Here is a 23,148-nt window from a genome sequence, read left to right on the forward strand (position 1 = left end):
CTTGCTTACTATAGAAATGAGAACGGAGCATACGTTATCCGTATGCTACATATGCACTGCCCTTAGATGTTACATCATGCCGTTGCAGGGTGTCTGACATCTAACAGTTTTCCGTGTATCACATGCATATACTTATGTTACCTTCGTCAACTATATGTTATATACGTCCGTTTGTATGTTAGATCCTGACAGCCTACGTTGTTTCATACGGAAAGTACGTATAGATGGAACACTTAAACAGAAAGTATTATAAAACATGCGTTTTCAGTTATACGTCTGTTGTACGTTAAGTCCAAAAACTACAGGAATTACGTATGTAACCTATCTTTTTAAGTACGCCACCTACATTTTTTTCCTCAGTGTATACTTCATCTTTATATTGGGTCTGCTACCATTACTACCAGTTACTTATCCCGTAGTACTTGAAAAATTAATATGATTCTCACCTGATCTCTTTATATTTTCACGAATTAGAGTACGTTTGTCTTATCTTGGCATGCTTCCCGCCTAAAGGATGGATCTGTGCAACGCGTTCTTGCCACGCCACAGTTAAGTTACGAGTTACAATACGCTAGGAAACACAGCAAAACATGACACCACTCAGAAATCAGTGTAATAAACTTGTTGGCATGTGGCAACTAAGCACTTCAAATACCCGCCAAATAGCAATAACCTCATTTGATGGGCTGGCTAACAACTAACGTCACCTACACGACAAAGCTAATAAGATGTCTATTGGATTAAAACGATCACGTGAATGCTAACAGAAAACACTTTGAAAGCCAACCAAGTGCACTGGCGGGAAGCGTGCGAAGATAAAACAAAGGTACTCTAATTATCCGGTGCAGTATTAGAATGGGTACAGGGTTGCTACATTGAAACACCTTGTAGGTTTCACACTATGCACTATCTTGTTAGCCATTGTAAGTAGCCTACGATCTTCACTCGTCAAGACCAAACGACTGAATGACAGACTGAGAACACAGCCAGTCATTTACTTCTTTCCGCAAAGCAAAGGTAAGTTTTTTTTTTTCACAAGAGGACAGCGGATGTGGGGCTGAAGTATGTTTCACATATTTTCCGAAACAGAAAGGCTCATTTGAAATAGACAGTCTCTAATATTCTCCAAGGTTTTTCATTCTACGTTATTCTTTTATTTGTTATATCGTGGCCACCCGTAGCGTAATCGGTCGGGTTCAGGGTTCGATTCCCGGTGGGGGCACTCTGTCGAAAAAGTGTAAAACGCCACCCTGAATGAGGTTTTTCTGGGTTTTTCTCATTCACACCAGGTAAATGCCGTAGTGGTAGCTAACTTACAGGTCCCAGGCCGCTTCCTTCCTTCCCTTTTCCCGGATTGTGTGCTCGCCGAGGAACGTCATCCCTCACAACGTGAAGGGCTAAATGGTTTAGATGCCGAAAGCCCAGAAATATAAATCCTAAATGCTAATTCTATCTTTTATATGTTATTATTATTGATATTTCTGTGTTATTTTTCATTTATACAGTATATTGCATATCTTAGGTATTGTTTCTCTAAGCCATTTTGCGACTTTTGATTTAATTGTTTTTTACTTCAATCTCTTAATATTTATAATTTATATTAACTACATTATACAGAAGTATTGTTTTAAATTATTAATCTGCAACATGTGCCAGCCTTTGGTCGCACCGGGACATGGAGAAATAGCCTCGCCGTTAAAATTCCCAGTAAATATTCACAAGTCAATCAATTTACTACAATCTTGATAAAATTTCTAATGTCTCACCAATTTCTTTTTTTCCTTAATTGTCTGTGTTGTTACTCTTCTCTACGCAGACTTTGTTAATGGTTTCTTATTACGCTTTGGTCATTTTCTCAATTTGTCTCCATATTTATAATTTTGACTCTTTATTTTGATTCCTTTGTGTGATGTCTCTGCTCCATACGCTTTAGTATTCCACACATTTAGTAACTCTTTGTTTATGGCCAATGCCATACATTTTTTTTTCTTTTTTGCAGTAAACTAGCGTGGAAGACCCGGGTTCGATTCCTTGTGGGAGCTCACTTTTTTGGGATTTCACGTTAATCAGTAGGTCACGTCTTATATAGCCTCGCTCCTGAAAGGGACTTTAGACTCAAAATTAAGGGTAAGGGGAAAAAGGAAGGAATGTCACAAAACTGCATTTTTGGTGAAAACGGCGTTTTAACATTGAAAACCAGATACAAAATGAATAGGGTTAGCCAAATCTTTTGCCGCTTTTCCATGGAAATTTCTACATCTACTCAGGCATGGCATATATAAATAGTACCAAGAGTCACCAACAGATAGAACTGTTTGTATTCATAGAGGTGAACGTAGCCATACAGGGGTGTCCGAAGAAAATTTTCTGGGGAGGGGTTCATCTCCATGGTTGCTACATTACAGCCCATCCCCATGGTCTAGTATTTAATATACGTGGTTTGCTATATTACGTATACATTTTCGTGAGCTCCCACTCCGCCCTCCCCTTCGGGCGTCCATGTAGCCATGTAAGTACGATGTGAACGTTCTGGATTTCGTGTTAAGCAGTCCTTGTTTCTTTTAAGTCCAAATAACATCATTTGTGTTTTTAGACGGATTTAATTTTAGTTTCAATTTTAGACACCAACTGACGAGCGCATCAATTGCTGGTTGTAATATTGCATATATTCAATCCACTTAGGAATATAAAGCGAGATATGTCGTATCACGGGCAAACTGAAGTGCATAAGCAACATGTAAGATACATAGTAATTGTGACAAAACAAAATCTAGAACTACGAGTGTCATTCGGAAAGTAAAGAACGCTTTGCGCTAGCGCTTGCGCGTGTTCCCCCACCCCCGCTGCCACTGGGTTATTGACCTGAGCATGCTTTAGCCTCAGTCTGGCACCAGCTGCGATCCGCTACGGTCCGTTATTGCTTCGCTGTGCGACTGTAAAATGTGCGATACAATTACTGATCCCGCCAAGTGTGAGGTTGGTAGTGTGATAAGATTTTTTGAATGCAAGAAAAGTGCGTCCGATAGAAATTTATAGACAAATCACTGAGGTGTATGGAAATGTAATGAATGAAGCATCAGTTCGTAAGTGGTGCATTATGTTTAATGACGGACGGACGAATGTGCACGATGAGGAACGCTCGGGCCGGCCTTCCGTTGTGACTGACGAACTCAAAGGAAGAATTGAGCGGAAAATTCAACAGGATAGGCGATTCACTATTGATGGGCTGCACGAATTCTTTCCTGAAATTTCAAGAACTGAAGGAAGCTGTTAGTGATTGGTTCAACAGTTTGGCGGCAACTGTGTATGCCGAAGGCATAGAAAAACTTGTACCACGGTATGACAAGTGTTTAAATTTACACGGCGACTATGTCGAACAGTAACTTAAGTATCACATAGTATGTAACACAAATTTCGCCTTTGTATATCAGTTATTAAAGTGTTTATACAAAAACGTTCTTTACTTTCCGAATGACCCTCGTATAACAGTTTTTACATATTTCAGATTTTGAAGTGCTTTAAAACATATTCAATTTCCGTACAATTTGTCACATATTTTATGTAAGGTTTGTTAAATTTTTCTACTGCGTAGTGTTGACACATATAACAATGAGGATGTGACTTTAACTGTAATTGATAAATATAAATCTAATGATAAATCTCTTAGTTTTATTATTATTTTATTTTATTCTTTCCATTTTGATTGCTGTATAGCTTTATAAATCTATACTATCATCTTTTGATCACTTTGCAAAACATCATTTCAAATGTTAGGACAATTGTATGCTGTTTCTAAATGTCAGATGAATACCAACAAATTTTTGTTAGGAGGCGTTCAAGGTCAAACGTCTTGACCGGATATCCCTCCTGATGTAAATATGTTATTTAATACAAATATATTATTTAAATAGTATTATGAAGTTTTTTTTTTTGGAGGGCCGTTTGGCTTGTGTATAGCCCGCTCCCCCCAGTTCTTTGTCACCGGAACTGGAAGTCACTACTACTTCTGCTACTACTACCAATACTACTGCTGCTACTACTACTACTACTACTTATAGCGAGAACAGAACCCAACCAACCCCTGCGGGGCTTCTAACCCGTTCCTACTACTACTACTACCGGTACTATTGCTACTAACTACCACTACTACTATTACTATTGCTACTAACTACTACTACTACTACTACTACTACTACTACTACTACTACTACTACTACTACTACTACTGCTACTACTACTACTACTACTACTTTTACTAAAGCTTCCTTACCGTAAGATTTACATCTTAAATCTTTATAACATGCGATTCCGATTCATTATGAACTAGTATGAATCGTTAGAATCACTATGATTCGTTAAAAATCACGGGGGGTGCGGGCTATACTCAATCCGGCCGTTTTTCCGGACCCGATGAACTCTTCCTGTTAAGTGCGCTCATCCTAAATGTTAATACACTTTAAAGAGTTCGAGATGATCTCAGTACTTACTTATGAACTGTTCAGTATAACCCAATGGACAAGATCCGTACATTGTACCAACTTACGTTTTTAACCGTTTTAAAACTGAACGTGTTTCTATTCAAATACAGAATCGCTTCTTCGTTGGTTGAATTACGATTTAATGTCTCTTTAGTTACCAACGTTATATGAAATAGTACCTTATATTAAATGGAATTCGAGCCACCGTGCACTCAAATTTTTCAAGAGCCTCCCACTAGGATTAGAACACTAGATTCCGTGACAAAAACCGAGGCAACTCTAGAATCTAGTTTCTGTATTTTGAGTCCTTATCTGAAAAATAAATATGTTTGGAATATTTTTCTTTTTCCTCTCTTTTGTACCAAATGTATCTTGGATTATATTTTACTTCTGTTTATTTCCCACCTTCATTGTGACCAGTGTCGTATTTAGGGGGGCTTCCGGGCTTAAGCCCTCCCGAAATCTTACTTACTATAGTAAAGTATATGAAATATGTTGCAGAATTTTCACATTTTCATGCAAAGCCCTCCCACGAAAGTTAGCACCGCCCCCCTTCCTCCCCGAAACAAAATCGTAAATACGTAACTTGAAAGTTCCGCAGCACACTGAGAATCACAGAGCTACATTAGACATAAAAGGGTGTAAGACATTGTGAACTATTATCCGCACAGCTATACACTGTGGTTGTGAGATACCGACCACATTCTACATTTATAGGCCTACTGAGAATTAATTTTTCGAGACGTATGAACGAGACTTAACGTACATTCAGTTCACAGTCTCAGCTGCCACATACATCTGTAATTTCTGAATGTAGCAAATATTCCCAAATGTATGCTGTAGCGTTCCGATTGGCAGTCTGCTGAGAAATGTACGTATTTTGCAGAGCACTTGGGATCATTTGGACCCAACACCAATGATAGTCTACTTTAGGATTATTTACGGCAGAAATACACATGCACTAAAAAAAAAAAAAAACTTATAATATGCTTTGTGTTATGAACATAATGAGGAGACAGTGGTGTCAATTGTAATACTAGGTGAAACATCGTTATTTCCTGTGGCGACGTGTCGGTAAGTGAGAACACCAATTATTCCTTTGAAAAAAATAAGCACTTACTCACACTTACTCACTTATGTTGCAACAGGAAATCAGGATATTTCACCCAGTATTACAATTGACACCACCGTCTTGTCACAGTGTTCCTTACAGAAATCATATTATCCTGGTTTTCACAGTAAATCTGGACATTTTCAGTGTGCATAGATGTACTGGGCACACTACAAGGTGTACTGGGCACCCCTTTACACACCTTAACAAAATAGTTTGATTTTTTTTTAAATTGACATGCAAAAGTTAGCTATCTGTAATTCATCAGTTCATTGCATTAACATTTTACATCATACTGTCGGAGGAAAGCAACTGGAAAATACCGCTCTATTTTTCCTTACCTTGCTGAGAGCAGAAAATGTGTAGTTTATATACAAAAATAAGTCGATATTCGCAGGTCTTCAAAAATAGATTTATGCATTACTGCTAAGATTAAAATTATTTGAAAGATTCGTAATTATCAATGTCACTTTTTAAACATATAAATTCTTTACCTTGATTCAAAATATACTATTTCAGTGATTTGAAACATTTCATTCGTAAATAGTGAATGGTTCCTAATTCTACAATATTTTCTAATTCTACAAAAGTATTGTTTGAAAATGTAATATAAACTGATCGATATATTTCATTGGGCTGAACAAAAATACATATGTAAATCCTTATTTTATGCTTTTCGGAGACGACCAACTAGGGAGAATAACGCTCCGGGAAGTACTTTTTCGCGCGCTACTCTAGCCAGCTGTTTGACGCGCTATCCTAGCCAGCTGTTTTAAGTTGGTCACAAAATTTATATCATGGGGGAGGGGGCAAGGTGGAACAAAACGAGCCCTGTGGGACTTCTAACCCGTTCCTCCTCCTCCTCCTCCTATTACTACTGCTACTATTACTTATCTGCACAAAAGAGGAAATCTCTTTTCTGAGTATTATTTTCATCTCACTTTAATAAAAAAAAAGTGTTTGAAAATTTAAAAACTTTTCTTAGGTCGGGTTCGAACCCACGCTAAAAGCGATTCCCATTAGTAGCACGTAGCGCTAGCACGTTTGGCCACGACGGCCGACAGCAGCGTTTAATTTCTGCTATATATACGTGGCGAGAAACGTATAACACCAACCAATCAGAACCGTGTATTTCGTTCCTACTTCCGGGAGCATTACTCTCCCGAGCTAGTCCTTTTCAGAGAAATCGACTACCGCAGCATCATTTCTGATTTTGCTGTCGAGGGAAAACATCCTCAGTTTCACGTTTTTTTATTAGTACCGTATATTAATATATAACGAACTAAAACATACATCTTTCTCAAGCTCAGTGAGAGCAATTGTCCCCTCTTCTCTCTCTAAATGACGTCACAGATCGCGAAGTACTTCGTTTTTCGTACAGCTAAAAATTGTGTACGCCATGTGTTGAGATGAAACTCATGTTGCAGCAGGTGTTACAACATTAGTAAGACGACAGTGAACAATATTGTTAATGGAATATAGGCTGAAATTATGATCAAACGTAATTTATGATTATCTATAATGATGGCACAAAGATTAGATATATATATAGTCATAGACAGGCGCGCAGCTAGAAATTTATGTTGGAAGGGGTCCAAACTTTGAGGGGAAATCCAATAATACAAGCTACTACATCTATGTAGGCCAAAAAAAAAAATGACTTCGTCAAGAATACCAAATTTGTTTGGTCAGGGCATTTGCTCACTTTATTTGGTTAGTTTAACCAAAGTTTGGTCATGACAGCAATGTACGCAGAGGGTGGGTCCGGACTTCTCTCCCCGAAATTTCTAACTTTGTGTAAATTTAAGCCTAATTTTAGAGGCAATTTTAGGAATTTTAATATGAAATACCCTCATATTGAGTTTGGACTCCTCCCGAAATAAATTCTTGCGTACACTACTGGGTCATGAATACTTTATTTATTTATTTATTTTATTTTATTTTATTTTTTTTTGGTCAGAACATTTGATTGATTAATTTCGTTATGCCAACCAAATCTTAAGTGACTTGGTAGAAATTTGGTTTTCATGACCAAAGTTTTTCGTTACAAAGTTACGTGTATCGAATTGACTTCTGGGTAATCTTTATGGAAGGTATCAGCGGGAGCAGGCGCATCAGTGATGATGGCTATACGCAAAATTAAGGGTAGAGAAAAGAAGTGGGTTTCTGCAATGATACGAGTTTCAATATCACTTATCATTGTTTCATACTATACCACTCCACTTGTATGTATATATGTTGAACATACTATAACGCTCCACTTGTAAACATAAAGGTCAGCTTCTGTACACTGTGTCATATTTCTGTAAATTTTACAAAATTGTGAACCAGTACCAAAAGAATATTCGAGTGTATACTTTAACTTCTATTAGGCATGCGGAAAATATTACATTCTTCAAAATATTCGGTGAATATTGTATAAACTCCAAAAAATAATTATGTTGCTTGAACCAAAACAACCAATGTCAGATATTGAAATTTTGCAAAAGAAACAAAACAAAACAAAAAATAAACTTTTGGATTCAGATTACAGAAGTGTAAGAATCTCTCGGATTATATTTGCTAGAAATAATCAACAAATATAGTAAATTAGTATTTTCCAATTAGTTTGCGCTGAATCTTTCCAAGGACGCCCATCAGGGGGGTGGGTAAGGTGGGGCGCTTTCCCCCCTTTAGAAGAAATTGTGCTTCGGAAGATCGAAAACCAAATAGATATTTTAGAATAGTTACCGCAAAATTTGAGACTACATTTGAAATGTCGCTTATACTTGCCCCCCCGGGAAACAATAACATGGGCGCCCTTGTTCCTTTCATTGTTTGTTTTGGACATTCGTGTCCCTGAGTTTTCTCGAGGTTCTCTCGTTTCCTCACACATTCTCATTTCACAATTTTTTACAATCATTCTCTTCCATTAATCACCTGTCGCCTTTGACATAAGGGTACAAACATAGTACGTAAAACTAATTATTTACTGGTGAGGAGCCGCGCGGTGGTACAGTGGTAGAGCGTTCACCTGTGGTACATGGGGTCTCTGGTTGTTGGCTCCCAGCTCGCGTCAAATGAATTTTGTGGTAGGCAAACACTGTGTGAGTGGGTTTCCTCGGGGTTATCCCGCCGCGCCGCTTCCACCCACTTTCTTCATTCCACCATTTTATTTGTTGCTCATCATCACTGTCTCCTTTAGACTTCACACCATAAGCGTGGGACGTAAACCTCAAATATTTCATTTCATTTTGTGGAGGTTCCGTTAGGGCTCTTTGCCGGTGCGAATCATTTAACGCAAATGGTTTGGGATAAGTAGAAATGTACTATGAAGTGCACACCATTGGTGACATTTTGCTTTAAAGTTTTCTTGTTTGTACTTTAAAAATGGTTGAAACCTTAAAAATGGTATTATGGGATGTGTACTTTCATCCAACCTACACGTAATATTTACATTTGTAATAACTTTCTATTTTCATGTTTAAGAATTTCTTGCTTTGTTACCATTTTCGTTAGAAAAAAAGTTGCCATGACTTTTGCGATAACCGTCGAATTATTTTCAGTTTAGTTCCTATACCAACGGTATTTGGTAATTGCTATCAAATGTTTTGGTCAAATTCACTAAATGCAGGTTTAGTATTTACAACCTAATTACTTAGTTCCCATAATCAAATCTGGATCATTTTAACCAACGTTTTGGTATTTCCAACCAAATCCTATTTATCTGGTCATTATTTGATCAAAATTACCAAATGCACACTGCTAACCAAATACTAGGTTCCTGTAACCAAACAAATCGTAACCAATTGATTTCATGCTGGTGATCAAACGTTTTGTTTGCTATATTGACCAAACGATTTGGTCACCAGCACCTATTTTTTGGTTAATGTGACCAAACCTCTTTTAGTGATAGTCATAGACAGGCGGGCACCTAAAAAGTATTGAACGAGTACTACTCTGCTCCCAAAAAAAGGATTAGTTATTATAAAATACTTCTATATTTTAAGAAAAAGAAATTAGAACTAGATTGTTTTTATAAGAGAAAGAGTACAGATGGAGTGTAACATGAAATTTTCATTCTATATCAATCATTTCCCTGTTAAACAAGTATAGCTTATATTGGCAAAGTGTATAAATGTTGGTCCTATGTTGACATACAAACTTTGGTGATCCAGAGCAGATGGACTCCTCGTGGATGTGCCCTTGGTCATAGATAGATCATATCTTGCTCAACAAAATTACATGCTACAGAATAAATTGTCATGCGAACGTTTCGATAAAACTAAATTTTATAGCGCTGAATATTGTTCGGTTTGCTGCCAATAAGGAGCAGTTGATAGTTGCTATTAGATATTATTTATTTTCTTATTAGGCCAGTGTTGCCAGATCTACTGATTTTGCAGGGAATCTCCTGCTTTTTTCTACGTTCTACTGATCTACTGCAAAAGAAAATGAAAAGTGAACAATCTCCTGCTTTTTCCTTACTTCGAGGAGTTGAAGAAATATATGATTATTAATATTGAATTTTCAATGTTTCCTCACATAAAAAGATGAAATTTCTCTGTTATAGTACACAAAGCTCTGTAGAACATATAGTTATAGAGCTTTACTGTATATAATATGAATCCAAAGAATACAACTGTACGTCATCTTCTATAAGATTCGTCTATATTCTGACTTTCTGTAAGATTTACAAGTAAGTATTGTTTAGATTGGGACTTGAGTTGCAAGAGTGGCTTAGATCATTTCTCCACGATCGTCAGCAAGAAATCGTCTTACGCCACGATCACGCGTGACTGTACCATATAGCTACGTTATCGCTACATGCATGAAAATGCATTTTCCCACTCCACTTTGCTCTTCACTACCTTTTACTTCACACACGTGTGTATCAAATAATAGTAATATAAATCGGGACTTTCCCTTTTATTTGCTCAACGTAGTTAATCGGAAATGAATTCTGGACTGCTTGTTTTGACTACTGCCCAATTAATAATGGCAAATTTTATTGCCCCCCCTCTGGATTTACATTCAAACGCCACCACTGTAAGTGTCTACTGCTTTCTCCTGTTTTTTATCTTCGAATCTCCTGCTTTTCCAACTGATTGATCTGGCAACACTGTATTAGGCTGAAAATGTAAAGTTGCCAATATATTTCACTGCAGACTCCTTGTACGCGCTTTTCTGGTGAAGATACAAAACACAACTATATTAGTTACAATATAATGAGCTACAAAGTTCCAGTAGACCCCCAGAGAGCAGAGCAGAGCAGAGATTTCTTGGCGGTTTTTGTGGTTGATTTAAGTACCGGGCTTGGGCCCTTGCCTTCCATTTGTTTTGTTGACTGTCGTTTGTTTTGCGTGCGTATTTGTTGTGAGAGAGGACGCAACTGTCGCGCTCCTCTTTTGCTGTTCCTATGTCAGTTTAGTGGTTGTGCGTTTTAGGGGTTCGTCTTCTTGGGTTGGCCGTTCCTATGGTGGCTATGTGTTGGTGTGGCGAGGCTCTGATTGTCCTCCAGAAGTTGGCTGATCTGTGAATTCTGTAGTCATGTAGAAATGGGAGTTCCAAATCTTCATGTATTTGCTCGAGGCGAGTGTCTCTCGAGTGTCCAGTGATAGCCCTGGCTACTCTGTTCTGGATGACTTATAGTTGGCTGAGGTGCGTTTTTGCTGCGTGTTGCCATGCAGGGTGGGCATACATCAGGATGGGACGAATGCTCATCTGATATATATGGCGTTTGGTTTTCAGGGTGAGGGATGGGGAGAGGAGTAGCGGTAGCAAGGCTTGATGGCGTTGACTGGCTTTCTTGGCGATGGAATGTATGTGGTGAGCAAATGTAAGTTTCCTGTCCAGTATTATTCCGAGGTATTTGGCATCATCTCGGTTCTGGAGGGGTGTTCCAGCCATGGTGATCCTGACGTGAACCCTTCTTCTGTTTCTTGTGAAGTTTACTACTGAGGTCTTCTGTTCGCTGACTTTGATCTTCCACTCTTCAGACCATCGGTGGAGAAGTTCGGCGTGTCGTCTGAGGTATAGTTCAGCGTATCTGATGTTTCCATGGCTGGCAAAGATTGCCGTGTCGTCTGCGAATGTTGCTACCGCTGTGTTGGGGGTTGTGGGAATGTCCGTAGTGTACATGGCGTAGAGGGTTGGGGATAGGCAGGATCCTTGGGGGACTCCTGCTAGGATAGGTCTGGAGGGTGTTAGGTGTCCTGCATGGGCAACACGAAAGGTTCTTCCTTGAAGAAAGGATTTGATGATTCTCAGAAGGTAGTGCGGAGTGCCCTGGAGCATCATCTTGTGAAAGAGGCCTTCGTGCCACACCTTGTCGAATGCTTTTTCTATGTCGAGAAAAAGCCCCAAGGTGTGGCCTCCCTCGTTGAATCTGTCACATATCTTCTCTACCACCCGTACCAGCTGCTGATCCGCGCAGTGTCCTTTCCTGATGCCGAACTGGTGGTCCGGGATGATGTCATGATCTTCTATGAATTGCTGAAGTCTGTTCTGCAGTACTCTTTCAAACACCTTGCTGGTATGCGAGAGCAGGCTGATAGGGCGGTAGTTGGCCGGGTTTGATCTTTTCTTTCCTGGTTTGGCCAGCATTATGACTTTTGCTTCTTTCCAGGCTTCTGGGTAGTGTCCGGTTCTCATAATGGCGTTGCACAACTTACAGAGTAGGACCAGGGCCTTTCTCGGGAGGTGCTTCAGTGCTTGCGGCGTCACTCGGTCTTGACCTGGAGCCCGGTGTGCATTGATCCTCTTGATGATTGCTTGTATCTCCCGCGGTGTTGTGAGGGCTTCTGGAGGAGGTGGGTCTTCTATTCGGGAGAGGTGGTAGGATCTATGTACTGCTGCAGTGGTGGTTGCTGGCGTGTTGGTAGCGTTGAGTAGACCCCCGTTCCATGGGTATGCCCTTGATGTAAGGGTACCATATTTCTGTTGTTCGAAACTGGGACAGTTTGATGTAAAGTTTATTTTCACACCTTCCTCGGTAGAAAATACTTATCCAATAAAACAGCAATTTTTATTTGATTCCTATTGGGAGCCGAGGCGGAAAGCAACAAGGGTATTAGATCTGAAGATTATAAGAGAACTGTATATTGTGAACATGGCGCACTCTAGCAATATCCAAGAGTACTAGAAATTATTACTGCAATCAGGATAAGATACAAAGATAGATGGTTATGACTGAAAACCGCTACAACATGTAAACTTACGGGACACTGTTATAAGAGCCTTCAAACTGGGACTATCCCAGCGAGTGATTATTTCAGGGGGTGGTCCGTGAGAGAATACCCCCTGCACTGTAAAAAATAAAACATCATTGAAATATTTTTAGTACAGATATTGAGGAGAAAATAGATTAAATAGTGTTTTAAGAGTGTGCTTCGCGTGTTCAAAAGCGTTAATTATCAAAAAAACAGCAGCTAGTATGACATATTTAAAACATTCCTTCGAACGCGCAAACAATTCGAAAACAAAGTAATGACACATTTTACAAACACATCTGGGACAAAACGTGAAAAACACAGTATCTAAAAGGGGTGAATATGTGTAATCTGTAGATATTTAAAAAGTGTTGGCAATGTGTAAAGTGTCCTACTGTGTCTAAAAGTAGATTCTTTATTTTTTGTAGTCTGGAGCTACGAAATTCACCCTCTGGACAAATTCCTCAATAACGCTTAGCAGTATTTTGGAAGTAGTACTAAAATTTCCTCCATGAGAAATCGTCTGAAAGCGTCACTATTCCCGGTCGAAACAGAAAATATGGTAAACTCACGTATACGGAAAATGTAGTTACGTAGTGACACACATAGTCACTCATTATCTTCAAGTTTTGAACATATTACCTATAAAAATTATTTAAGATAAAAGTAATTGTCAATGTCACTTTCAAAGTTTTAAATTATTTTCTTCAAATTAAAAGATATTTCTCCAGCGATCTGAAACAATGTATTTTTTTAAAAAGTATAAATCATTCGTAATAACAATGTGGATACCGACTACAATCAAAGTGTTGTTAGTGCTTGAGGTAACAAATTTGTTGCATGCATTGTGCTTTTCTTTAATGGTTGATATTTTGGTCGTCCAGCCCTTCTCTCTAATTCTTTCTTCTACGAATATTAAAAGCCCGGCTGCCTCTTTTTTTTTTAACCCTTTCTCTCTCTCTCTTTCTCTGGAAGCTTTTGAATCGTGGAGCGCCCTCGGATGCTGTTCCTCTGCTCTTCAACATGTTGGATCAATACTGGAAGCATGGAGTCCCCCCGTCCATCCCCCCTTCCCCCCACATTCTCTCTGTATGAGTGTATGTGTGTATGGATAGCATCCGCTCAACATTACCGCATGTTACAGTAATCAAAGGGGAAAGGGAAAATGAGAAACCATACAACATGCAGTTTCAGACGTCATCCAGGAAGTGGAAGAAGCGTCAGGTTCCACAAACATTTAACAGTCAAAATGCACTATAAAACGAGAAATATAAACATTAATTATTATTTTCATTATTTTATACTCATACTAAATGCAAGGAAAAGACATTTAGAAAGAAAAAAGTGTAATTGTTGATGTTTGAATGAAGAGTCGAGAGAAATGTTGTTTCAGCTTCCCTACCCAGCTTTGTTACTATGAAGAAACGTAAATCTACAGTTGAAGTGACACCCAAACCATTGTAATAGTTCAATGCTCTTCTATCGGAAATTGAACCCGAGACTATGTAGGCCAAAGACCCAGACGCCAGCCATTAGATCTACAACGGAAAGTGTCAAGGATTAGGATTGGGAATTCGATTTCTGGGCTTTCGGTATCTATGGCAATGTTAGCCCATCACTAGGGTTAGAATTAGAAATTAGATTTCTGGGCTTGCCTTCCAACATCTATGGCCGTTAGCCCGTCACTAGGATTAGAATTAGGAATTAGATTTCTGGGCTTTCGGTATCTATGGCAATGTTAGCCCATTACTAGGATTAGAATTAGGAATTAGATTTCTTGGCATTCGGTATCCATGGCAATGTTAGCCCATCACTAGGATTAGAATTAGGAATTAGATTTCTGGGCTTTCGGTATATATGGCAATGTTAGCCCATCACTAGGATTAGAATTAGGAATTAGATTTCTGGGCTTTCGGTATCTATGGCAATGTTAGTCCATCACTAGGATTAGAATTAGGAATTAGATTTCTGGGCTTTCGGTATCTATGGCAATGTTAGCCCATCACTAGGATTAGAATTAGGAATTAGATTTCTGGGCTTTCGGTATCTATGGCAATGTTAGTCCATCACTAGGATTAGAATTAGGAATTAGATTTCTGGGCTTTCGGTATCTATGGCAATGTTAGTCCATCACTAGGATTAGAATTAGGAATTAGATTTCTGGGCTTTCGGTATCTATGGCAATGTTAGCCCATCACTAGGATTTGAATTAGGAATTAGATTTCTGAGCTTTCGGTATCTATGGCAATGTTAGCCTATCACTAGGATTTGAATTAGTAATTAGATTTCTGGGCTTTCAGTATCTATGGCAATGTTAGCCCATCAATAGGATTAGAATTAGGAATTAGATTTCTGGGCTTTCGGTATCTATAGCAATGTTAACCCATCACTAGGATTAGAATTAGGAATTAGATTTCTGCACTTTCAGTATCTATGGCAATTTTAACCCATCACTAGGATTAGAATCAGGAATTAGATTTCTGGGCTTTCGGTATCTATGGCAATGTTAGTCCATCAATAGGATTAGAATTAGGAATTAGATTTCTGGGCTTTCGGTATCTATAGCAATGTTAACCCATCACTAGGATTAGAATTAGGAATTAGATTTCTGCACTTTCAGTATCTATGGCAATTTTAACCCATCACTAGGATTAGAATCAGGAATTAGATTTCTGGGCTTTCGGTATCTATGGCAATGTTAGCTCATCACACATATCTGAAGGATGAAGTCCCTCGGCGATCACACTGTCCGGGGAATTAGAGAGCAAGAAAGTAATGAAGAAGGAAGGAACTGGTCAGGGTCTATTATGTTAGGTACCATTACGGCATTTACCTGGTGTGAATAAGGAAAACCTAGAAAAAAACTCACTCAGAATGGTTCAATTCGTAAGTAGCTGTCCAGTTACGTCATAACATCTATGATACTTATGATTAAAATTTTTATACCAGTAACAAAATTTCTTTTATATTAACAGGCTTTGAAGCGTCAAGATAATGTAATTTCGGTAGTAACTGTTCTACAGGTCAATCCCAAAATAAATTAAGAACCTGGTTAAAATCATTTTATTACCAATAGGTCAAATTACCATACGTCAAATACTTTTCAAAGTAGGAGCGTCAATACAACGATTTCATGGTTCTTTCCACAGTTCATAGCAGTGTTGGAAGTCTTTATCGGAAATGTAGTGACGTCGCAGCTGGTTGGACCTTTGCAATTTTCCTCAAACCGGTGTCTTTTCAGGCTGGCTTAGAACCTCGGGAACACAAAAAGGTAGGGTGATAAGGCCAGGTGTGTTGTACAGTGGATGAAGAAGCCACTTATTTCATGATCTGAAATTCCCTCACTTTCATTGATAAAAAAATGAACATCTGACTTGGGAAGATGTCCCATATCTAGGGTTGTCAGCTTTTCAAATTAAAATGTACGGACATTTCATGCATCTGATTGGTGACGGAGGAGAAGTTCCAGTTGTCTGTATATTCGTAATAATGTAAGATTTTCTGATAAAGAGTGAGTCATATATATCTCAACGATAAAGGGAAATGAAGATAATTTCAATTCTCAGGCTCTACCGGTATATCATAATAAAAACTGAAAATTATATATGCATAGCCTATCTAGCCTATGTATACGGCTATGGTCTAGCCTATGTATACTTAAACTCATGCCTTGTAATGTGAAATTTTCGCCTATTCTGAAGCCTATACAGTATATGATAATGTGGAAACTAAATTTCAATACTAATAGTCACCAACTTCATTAATAAATATGAAATTCGTGACATTCTAAAATCCCACAAGAGCCAAATTTTGACGCGAAAATTTTATCCTAAATTGGGACGAGTGATAACCCTAACTATATCTGTTATTAACCTGACATTCAAACTCCAGTTAAATGCCATCACAGGCTTCAGTTTAGTTACATTTTCAGGAGTTCTGGACGTTGCTGGCGCCCAGAAAGTTGTTCCTTCTCCTCCTCTTTTCTCTCTTTCTTGAATGCCTCCTATCATCTATACACACGTGTTTTCGTCAAAGGCTCGTGTCCATACGCTTGTCTTAACATTGAGAGCTTGTCGATAGCGGATTTAACCATCTTGATGCAAAATTTTATCACGTATCGCTAATCGAAACTGCGCCATATTTTACACCAATACAGGACACTGAAACGTCTTGTCATCTTGCTAGCGATTCTAACGAGGCAATGAAGTGCAGGTAGTTGAAATGTGTCGAACGTAAATGAATACTCGAATTTGAATACCAATGGTCTGACTCCCTAGACTACACGATTCTTTTATCTGTCCGCCACAACTTGTCAAATTTCTTTTGAAAAACTTTCTTTAATAATCGCTTATATTGATCGCAGTAGATTTAACTATATTACTTCGGGATTGAAATACAAATTGAAATATTAAAAAGTATAGTAATAAAATCCGAAACCCATTAGATTCAATAAGTATAAAGGGTTGCTTGCTACTGATCTGAATGCGCAAGCGGGGAGTTTTTATAGGCTATACTACGATTTGTTGCCCTTTGGTTATGGCTATGAGACAACTATTGATTTATACGTATATTTCTTGCATAATTGTAAGTTTACAATAATTAAGTTTGAAAATAGTAGCAGTGCGAATGCGTTTAATAACACCTAATATTCATCGTTAGATTCAAAGGGGGGCACTGGGGCTCAATGGAAAGCGCTTACTCTGGTGCGTGGGGTCTCTGGTTCTATCCCCGGGAGAGTAACTTTGTGGTGGACAGAATGTTGTCCGTGGCTTTTCTCCTGATATCCCGTTTCTTCCCACATTCTTTATTCCACCAATTTTTCCATCATCATCATCATCATTCACTTGCCTGAATCATTCATCTCTTTTAACATAACAGACATAAATGTGAAACGTTAAAATAAAAGATTTGAGATTCGAACGAAGTTCGCACCTTAACTGAATATTGGTGAGCCTGCTGGTCTTAGACTCAACACAATGGCTAACATAGATGCGAGACTGATGGAAGTGATTGTAGTAGTTTGAAGATGGTAGCACAATTCGCTTAATGTAATTGTATGCAAATCCGTTGTATGGGTCGCAATCTGTTCCTGTAATATCAGGATGACGCCAGTGGACGCCTATTATCCAAATTCACTTTGAATATATGGCCGTGTAGTAGAATAGATGTTATGGAGGATTGATCCTCGCTCGGGTAAATAGTATGATGTATACTAATTATTTAGAATTAAAATTATTTATCTAGAATCCTACGAATTCTTAGTTGTCTGGACCAAATTATTAAAATATACAGGCTGTTGTAATATTTGAGAGGACAGTGAACAGTTGTCTTTTCCACAAACGCAGAACGAATATATATATATATATATATATATATATATATATATATATATATATATATATATATATATGTGTGTGTGTGTGTGTGTGTGTGTGTATGTGTGTGAAACCAGAACGAATATATATAGCACCAAGAAATAAACCTCGTGCCCTGGTTTACAGCCTCCTTGAACAACAACTTGGATACCGTTTACAATCAACATGTTGTTAGTGCGTGATGTAACAATTTATTTAATGCATTGTGCTTTCTTTAAACGTGTTGACATTTTGTTCGTCCAGCCTCTCTCACTAATTCTTTGATTGAAAAGGAGCCACATTTGAATGAAAGATCAGATTTTACAGTTGATACATTACCCGTGTTAATGCACTTTGTTTTTGACAGAGTAGTGCTCAGGGAATTCTCTAAGCCCTGTGAGTAAGACATGCGTGTTGTGTGATCAGATATTACGATTAACATGCCTGATGAAAAACAATTCAATACACAATACTTCGATTTGTCATATTCTGTACTAACTCTCAGCACATTTTATGCACTACACACTTTAACAACCATATATCTGTTCGTAAAGGTATTTTAATTTAGTAAGTTTTCCTAAAGCGAAAAAGAGTTCATATTGATTTTAAATATCTATATTAAACGCACACGGCATTTAGTTCAATGTTTAACATGATTGTTAAGCAGAAACCAAACCATTCATTCCTAATAGCTGTCGGAAACTAAAGACTTTCACGTAACCAAGTTGAAAGTAGACTTCGAAAAGCACAATATGCATTTGAAATGTTACAGTCTGCCGGGGCCGGATCCAGGATTTTCTGACGGGAGGGTGCACCAATAACTACCAGTACATTTGAATTAAATTTTAATTTTTAAAATGCCTTTAGGCATCTTTGGTGTGAATGAGGAATTATCCTCGAAAAGCTAAGTGTCTGCTCTCGGTGAACCCTTTTCCTTGACCCTTCAAAAAATTCACTTAAACTATTGATTTTGTAAAACTTCGCTTTCTTTTAAGCCCAAACAGCAAACATTTTCGGAAAGTTTTGTTATTTTTATTGCTACCTACTCAGTTTAGGTAGTGTATATTCACAAAGATGCACGCACACATTTTCACTCCTCCTAAATCCGGCCCTGCACTCTGCAGATCTTTTACTTTCGAGTTATTAGGATTATGGTAGTGAACCTTGTAAGATTAATTACTGATACGTTTGTTAGTGCTTTACTCTACACAGTAACTCTTGAACGAAAGAGAATTCATAAATTGTATTCTTGCAGTTGACATCTAGAACCATTATCTTGTTCATTAATGGATTCAATCCGTTAACATCTTCACGAGTAACGACAATTTTAACGCTGGCTATCTTTATCCCATTTAAGTCTATAACATTTCCTAGTTTCTATGCAGCCTGTATAGTAGGAAAGAAATGTTGGTTGCATATAATAAAAGGATATGTAGGTTTTCTCACTGCTAAATGTATATTAACTTTCATTAAGATCATATTAACTAAGTGGACCTTATAAATATTGTAATGTTAGTACGTCCGTCCATTTGTCCGTTACTTCAAACGATAACTTTTGAAAGAAAGCAAATTTCTGAATTTTATTTTGGAAAAGATAGATAAAGCAATTACCTGGGAAGCGTTTGTTAACGAGTTAGTCTTTCAACATTTCCATGGATATTGGTGACTCTAACTATGGCTACTCATATCAAATAAAGGGAATCATGCGAACTTCTTATTGCTTTTAACATAATTTATTTGCTATTAACTTTGGATTTTAGAATATGTCAAGAAAAATAAGTCGAAATCACAACTTCGATGAAAATAGGTTGGAAACCCAAGGTCTGTACACACCATAAGATTTCACATGCTACAAAGCTTATAGAGTTCGATCAGGTTCCCAAAATTAGACAAGATAGGATGAGTTTCACAGGTTACTTACTATATATTCTATACTTCTGCCGTGATATCTGTAGTGGTTATGTACACTCATGACCAAAATGATTGTTGCATATGTATAACTGTCTTCTTATAAGAATATATTTTGATAATGACTTTTAATATTGATAATATGTGAATAAACGGGAAATGTATATTTGTGGTAAATTTCATAGGAAAAGAATTATAGATACGAAAATTAGAATGAGTAAAACATTTTTTTCTAAATGAACAAGAACACTTTATTTTCGTTTTATTGTTCTTATTTACTACTCTGTTGACATGAAATTTGCTACATACATGTCTTTGATGATTATACACATACTAACATTATAAGAAATACCGGGCGAATTCGTTGTCAAATTATACTCCTATAACAACATATTTATAGGCATGAGACAATAATTTTGGATATGAGTGTACCTAGGTAATTAGAGTTCCCGCCATTCTAGCAAAGCATCGGGTGAGATTCCCGGTAGAAGTTCATCTGGTTCTGATTCCACTTCAATCTGTAGTCCACATCTCATACATCATCAGTTCTGAATGCACCGCTAAACTCCAAATAAACCAACCAGGTATACCTCTGCCGTTCAAAAACAAAATGCTTGTACTGTATCTTCACATTAGGCCGAAATTGAGTTATTAACTGATCTCACTACCGGTACCATGCCATGAACTGATAGAACCACAAAGCGGTAAATATAATACTGACGACGTTACAATGCAAGGACCAGTCATAAGACTTGTAATATTTTCACAACCCAAACAGCAGGTGCACGTATACGGTGTAATCGATCGTAAGTGCAAGATCAAACTGGCCCGAGAGGAAATGTGATAAGAGAACTATTTTACGCGGAAGCTGCCACTCCCTCACTATCTTCAATCAATGAGGACGAGTGCTCAGCAATGTATAATGTGTAAACTGTAGCAACCCAAAACGTTTGTCATGCAAAAGGTGATCGGGCAGTAACCCACAGTACAAGAACTCGTTGATTACAAAAGTTTCTTGCAAATCACAAACGTCGAAGATTAGCCAACGTCCTGCCTTTGCAGGGTAATAGATTCTGAGGTCATACGCCACGTCAATGAGGAAAATCTACTCACTAGTTCACAACAATTGTCAAACCAAGATGAATAACCGAGTCCAATGTAGTGTGTCACCTTCACGAACTCGGGGAAATCGTCAGGAAGGCTGCATTCAATCACATGAGTTAACATCAGCTCACGCCCAGAGAAGAGTGGATGTGGACCGACAACTGCTGCAAAATTCGCGTTTCCTAAATGGGTTGTCACTTGTTACGAAAAGTTAATGTTTTTCCAAAATCCGAATGTGCAAAACCGAAGAGTGGTTAAGCAAGGTTCAATTTGCAAAACTGACTATCAAACGAAGCTTTTCGAACATATAGTCATGATCTGGGGGTGGGGGGGAGGGAGGGAAAGAACTACGAGGGCGCAATCATTCCTGATGATCGTACCAACAATATTGACCTTTATTCCGAACTCTTGAAGCGGATGTATGCTGCATAAAATATCCTGCATAGGTGGACCCAAAGCGCATATGCTCCAACAGGTTAACGCTAACTACAATTAGCTCGAGAAACGAAACAAAAATTTGTCAACTTGATGTCATTGATTCGATACTACACCCGACATACAACTCTGACCTTGAACCTTGTTACCTGTTTCGGTCCATGGCCCACTTCCTGGAATCACGATGCTTCACCAGCAATGACCGACTTCTTTGCCTCTGAAGGCAAGACGTGGTATCGCTTAAACGTTGAGGAACTGGCAGGAAGATGACTGCAGACAGTCCAATACGAGAGGCCATACTGCGAATGTTAACCTGTTTTCATTGTACTGTTATAAATACAGATGTGTTTTGATCAGAGTATTGCAAGACTTAGGAGTCATCTTTGTGGTAGAAGTCTTACCGTTTGCATAAGCTTGCAGCTTTAGCTAAATAGAAAATATGATTATGTAGGAACATATTCTTCGTTACATATTATGTTTTGCCTTTGAACGGCGTCTTGTGATTAATTTTAAACAAGCAAATGAAGGGCGAAAAATAAAGAAATAAATAAAACGTAGCGTAGCTAGAAATAATATTACAGTAAAGTAAATATTTTGTGATACACGTGTATGTAGCACACAAGAGAAAAGAAGAAGAGTTAAAATGTATGTGCTTATTCGATCAGTGTACACGTGTTGTCCATATCAAGTGATTCTGTTGAAAGAAGCTGACTTCACATTCTGAAGGGTAAATAACGGGCGTGGCGATAGTTCGTCTTCAAAGAGAAGATTTTGAAAAGCAGAAAGAAATGAAGGGAAAAACTACAGAAAGAAAGTATAGAAGCAACATTAGAAAAAAAAAATGGAAGCGCGGAAGAGGGATAGGGGCAGTGTAGCAGTTCCCTTGCGAGTTGAAAGAATTTGTCATCTGTGACACAGATAAAGCCTTGTGCGAGACTTCCGTTGATGATCAAGTTGGACAAAAGGGAAAGAAGAACAAGAGATATTTCCCAAAAGAATAATAAAAAAAAAAGAATGACAAGTCATTATTATGTCTTTCTCTCTGTGGGTGTTGGAAACATAGCACTGTATATTTCTGTATAATCTCCTCCAAAAAATATTGCAAGCCATTTTCTTTGAAAAGTCTATTAGTTTTATTTTTAGGATGATTTGTATCAAACACCAAATATTTCTCGTCCCAGCCTTTCTTAGGCTTTTCAGAATCAGATCATAATCCTTAAGTGCAAGTAAAGCAGAAGGACAAATCTCTGTACAAATATTGTACAGTTCACAAATCTCAAGCCATCTACATTACCTTCCTAACGTGAATGACTTCCTCGCAAATCTAAAAAGAAAGTTTTAATCCATTGGCTAGAAATGGATTTATGCCATCATTTATGCTGCAAACATTATGTACAGCAACAAGAATTATGCTTCTAGACCAATTCAGGGAAAAGATACCGGTATCTTGTTTTATATGGAACCGTCTTAAAAATAAATGCAATTTTCGTATATCAAAAAACTGATACAAAAAATTGGCCAACTTTGACCCCGTCCTCCCCAACATAAGCATGAAGTACACATACAGG

General features: G+C 37.9%; 1 protein-coding gene across 3 annotated transcripts in view; it reads right to left on the reverse strand.

The window, feature by feature from the left end:
• The window catches only part of LOC145662247 (glutamate receptor 1-like), a 1,126,308-nt gene that overhangs the window by 941,910 nt on the left and 161,250 nt on the right, over nucleotides 1-23,148 (reverse strand). The gene's annotated exons all lie outside the window — the stretch shown is intronic.

The sequence above is a fragment of the Thermobia domestica genome, chromosome 10, assembly GCF_964235325.1.
Source record: "Thermobia domestica chromosome 10, izTheDome1.hap1.1, whole genome shotgun sequence".
Taxonomy (NCBI): Eukaryota; Metazoa; Arthropoda; class Insecta; order Zygentoma; family Lepismatidae; genus Thermobia; species Thermobia domestica.